The sequence below is a fragment of the Halyomorpha halys genome, unplaced genomic scaffold, assembly GCF_000696795.3.
Source record: "Halyomorpha halys isolate HHAL.00 unplaced genomic scaffold, Hhal_1.1 Scaffold48.1, whole genome shotgun sequence".
In the NCBI taxonomy this organism is placed as follows: Eukaryota; Metazoa; Arthropoda; class Insecta; order Hemiptera; family Pentatomidae; genus Halyomorpha; species Halyomorpha halys.
Window position 1 is genome coordinate 313,056 of NW_027107227.1, and position 5,128 is coordinate 318,183.

The 5,128-nt window shown below is 29.5% G+C and overlaps 1 protein-coding gene across 2 annotated transcripts in view; it reads right to left on the minus strand.

Annotated features, from left to right (window-relative positions):
* SPR (Sex peptide receptor) overlaps window positions 1-5,128 on the minus strand; it is a gene marked incomplete in the record, with an annotated part of 538,241 nt that overhangs the window by 264,332 nt on the left and 268,781 nt on the right. For both annotated transcript variants that reach the window (XM_067045511.1, XM_067045510.1), the window contains 1 exon segment: window positions 523-608.

Consider the following 5,128-nt stretch of genomic DNA (forward strand, 5'->3'; position numbering starts at 1 on the left):
TTCGTATCTAAATGTCCTTCCTTTATGATTTTTAAGTAAATAATACTCCCTCCTTCATCATTCATTAGTTCATAAATCTTGTCTCTTACTAATTCTAAGTTACAATACACTATCTGTAGTAGCCATAGTTACATTCTCAGTTAATTTTGTCTCAACAGCGCTCAAACGTCGTGGAAAAATTATAAAGCTCTAGATATTACATAGGCTACACTTTAAAATTTGAGTGACAAATAGTGATGACGGTGCCACAAAAAATATAAAACTAAATTTCTTAAAATTATCAAACACGAGTAAAAGAAATTTAAATCCAAAATATTTATGTAATAGGGTGCAATTCATCCAGTTGATTGAACTTTTTACTTTCTAATGTTGTAAAGAGTGTTGGATATTATGGGCCCACAAGATTGCAATCTCTTGAAATACTGTTCTTAAATTAAAAAAAAAACAGCAGGACCTTCATCAAACTGATTAATTAGTAGCGCCGATTAAAGTTTAACATAATTATAAAATTAACAAACTAACCTCTTCAGCCTTAGGTGATTATTGGAAAAGCGTAGTTCTGTTAATCCATAAAACCTTCTGAAAGCACCCAAACTTATCCTTGATATCTGAAAAATAATAATGATAAATATCATAATTATAATCATAATGCATATAACTGTAAGGATCCATAATTTTTCCGATTAACAGTTCAGCCAAACAATTGAATCGCGACAATTCCTATAATTTTCTACTGGCGTAAGATAATTTTTTTTTTTTAAATAACAAAATCTTGTTTAAATTTAGGGGAACAAAATTAAACAACGAAAAGAAGAAGCTCATCAAAAAGATCTACTACACCTGTTATTAAAGTGGTGATAAAGTGGAAGGAATAATAATGAGGATTGAATGAGTTACATTTAGTATTGTTTAGAACGATGTATTGATCTAGAGGATTAATAGTAGATCAGCACGATAGATTTAACAATGCTAAGATTAAATGTTTAATTTTTTTATCAAGCATATTTTTGGAAAAAACAAAATCGTAACCAAAAAAAACGTTTAATTTCTTTCACTACATTTGTCATTCAAGTAAGTCATCTTTTCTTTAATTGAGATTAATTTTTTAAATAATAATGCAAGGTTTTCTGTGTTTATAAATTTATACAATGCCAGAAAAAAAAAGAAGGATATAAGGGTACGACTTCCTTAAGGTTAAAGAAACCTTTGAATAGAATCAAAGTGTCAAAAACAAGAAACAAAGTGTCAAAAAAAGAAAACAAAACCCTCCGCTAGCTAATTGATAAACTGACCTCAAAATTAAAATACTACAGAATAATAAGAAATAAAAGAATGATTAACAAATAAATTTTGTTAACCAAGATCAATAGTTGTTTTTATGGTTTCTACTTCTTTAGTTAATATGCAAAGAACTTGAAAAAAAGACATAAGTAAATATTCCCTTACTATTAAGTCAAGAAATAATTATTTATCGATACACAATTATGATAGGAAGGAGGACAAACCAATAAATATATTTAAGAAATCAATTTTATTATCAATATTTCTCAATTTGTTCTTAACTTATATAAAGTTTCTTCATTTGATTAAATAAAATTTTAAAAAATCTGAAATGTTTATATCTTTAATTTAAATAGACTTAACAATGGTTAGAAAAAATAGTTTGTTGATTAACAGACCTCTCTCAATCTCGGATTTAGGTCTTTGATCCTGGCGAGTACTAGGACAAAGGTAATAGGATAAAGGTTCGCTTGGGATTGGGATTGTTTTGAGAATCAGTTTGGTTTGGTATTTCTGTATTAGGCTGAACTCTATGCATTAACAACTATTAACCCGGCGGCACTGGCTCTATATCTCTCAGGCATATAACACTTTCTCGGAACCACTAACCGACTAACTAATCCTGTTTATTCTTCAGAACCTTTCAACGATGATTCTGTGAACCTATCCCCCCACTTGCATCACATTTCCCTCCCCATATAGCAGTCTTAGACAAGCAGTTTTAGACAAGCAGTCAGCATGGTCGTATCTCACATATACTATGCGTGTAGTGCCGTTAGTATTTTTGATATATCAATCTAAATTGGCAAATAAATCTGTTTTCAATTAAAATAAATTTGGAAACTGTGTGTAATAGTGTTTGTAATAACTATGATATTGAATTTTAGGATGATTCTGACACAAACAGAGTTGATAATATTGAAATAAACGTCAATGGTGGGTCTGATGAGGATGAGATTCTAATGATGAAAATAGTTCTGGTGACGCCTTTTTCATTGGTAAGTAGACCAATAAATAACATAGTATGCTATATGGGATAAATTGACTTTACATCTGATAACAAATATTTTTCTTAGGAAAAGACGGAAAACAATGGAACAGAAAACCACCTCCCAAAAACTTCCGGACTAGGTCCCATAATTTACTCATGCATTAATCCGGTGTTATAGGTTTTGCGAAAAATCGTATAACGCCAATGGAATGTTGGAAATCCTTTCTTTATTAGCAAATTTCAAATTTAATTGTAAAACATAAAAATGAATATTGTGACAAAACAAAACAAAAATTCAGCCGTGAGAGGGATTCAAAATCTACTACTGTATCATAAATCAAAGCATTCATGGGATTCTTATATTTTGCTGACCATTACAGAAGTGGGAGGCAAAACATGGTTTTGGAGTTTAACTATTTAGAACTGTAATGTCAGTGAATCGATTTTCTTTTCTTATTCGTAATCTATGTTTTGATGACATAAATAAAAGACCTGAACGAAAGAGATTCGACGAGCTTGCACCAATAACGGATTTATTCAGTCTGTTCATTGATAATATACCAAAGAAGTTAGTAAATGTCGTACCGATGTGCATGCTCGAAACGTTTAATGAGGTACGAATCGATAATTATTATTCTGAGAAATTCGAGGTCCGATTGGGTTTAAAACAAGGGGATTCTTTATCACCTATATTATTTAATCCAGAACTATAATGCGTCATTAAAAGTGTGATGAATACCGAAAAGAGATTAACTTTGGGTGGTAAAATACCGGTACTTAAGTATGCTGATGATTTCGTATTATTGGGTGAGCACAAAGAAACTAAATAAATATATACAATTGCTTTAATAAACTTCAGTAAGGAACAAGGCTTTGAAATAAAAATATAGAAATATGGATAAACAAAAATACTTGGTTAGCAGTAGAAACGCCAGTAATTTCGGTAATATAGATATAGGAGGAAATAAGTTTGTACAGGTAGATAGGTTTAAGTATTTAGGTTCTACGGTAACTAGAAAAAACAATATATATAAACATATATGGTTCGGAGCACCATTACAATATTAAATGATTATTTTCTCTAGTGTTAAGTGTTTATTGATGAATGAAGAGGTCTGTAGAAGGTAAATATCCAATGGAAGGCTTCAGAATAATTCATACCAGAAGTTTTTTTTTTTCTTCAGAACAAAGAATTAAAAGGGGGAAAGGGGAAAAAACAATTAGTTATAACTGAACTTCCGAAGTAAGGGTGTACTTTTGAAAAGAACCTTTTTTTTTTCTGTTGGAAGACAGTGATTTATGGGACCAAAGTGTTTCCGGAGGGCGGATAAATGGATCTCTTTAGCATTCTATTGGTCAGCTGAATTGACAGCTTCTTCCAACCTCATCCAGGAAAATGGCTAGAACAAAAACGGATATTAAAAAGTTTTAGAATCTCCTGTCTATCGAGAAAAATGGCTTGACAGGATGGTCTAGGACACCCTGTGAATATTGAAAAGCCACTTGGTGTGGAATCAATGTTATAAACTATACTTCTGTTACTTATTAAAATTACATTTTAGTTTGTATTTAAGCGCCCCGCATTTTATAGATAATAATCAGAAAAAACCGTTAAATGATTCTAATAACTCGCCTAGCCTTGAACTTGGTCGGAACCAAGAACATCAATTTCGATGCCACCGACTTAATGCTAGCAGCACTTGTAAATTCTAGAATTTCAGATTGAAAATAAAAAAATCAAATGAACATTTTTATTAACCCGGCTGTAAAAAAGAAAAGGCATGGATGATTATAAAAGCTAAATAAAAAAAGAGCGAATAGACAGAATAAGTTTTCGTTTACATCTTGAAATTGTAAAGTGACGAGGGAGGAAGAAAATAATTTATGGACTGGAGTAAAATAAAGTTGACGGACAAAAGTAAAACTAAATCTGGAATCATAACAGAATAAACTCAGTCCATTGTGCGAGCTGTCTAAGAAGTCTCAACTCCCTTCTTGAAAAGAAATATTGAAATATATACTTTTTGGTTTATAATGGCAGAACCATCTTCAAACGTTCCTTCAGAGGCATTGAAAATGAAAATTTCTTCAGTTATATTATTATATTTATATCAGCAATCATGATAAATTTACCTATAATAAATATTTTAAATGGTTGGATTATTTTCTAAAACGATGATCCAAGTTACTGAAGTTCCTTACGAACTTATCTATTTAATAGATCCAAAATAGCTAAGCTGCGACTGTTCTGGATAAGAAATGGTGTGATTTAAACAAATAAATGGAAATTTATACAATTATTAATTGTATATTATTTATACAATTAAAAATTGTACGAATATAAAATAACGTCTGCAAAAATAGAACTCCTGGTAACTGGTAGCAATTTAATATACACGATAAACATTACTAAATATAATTTTGTTTAAGTTAGTTGTAAAAATAAATTTTTTGTTTTAATATTTTAATTTTCAAAATTAATAAGATTAAACATTATTTAGAATCATTGGAATTTTAATGTTTTTAACTAGTTTAAATGAATTTAACATATCAAAATTTTGTCTAATACTTAATTATATTTGGCTCAGTAAAAAAATTTAATTAAGAAAAGTAATTTCTTTAGTTCGATTAAGTTAATTTTTGAAGATACTCAAAAGTGGCTAAATATGGCTTTAAGAAAAAAAAAAAAAAGAAATCAAATCACAGAATATTTTCATTTATTTTTCATAGCACTGTACAATTAATTTCAAAACGATTAAAGAAGTTGATTTTTCCTATCTGTGTAGGAGGAAGTGATGCAATTTTTAGTGGCATTGAACCATAGTTTCGAAATAATTAAAACTATTATTATTATTA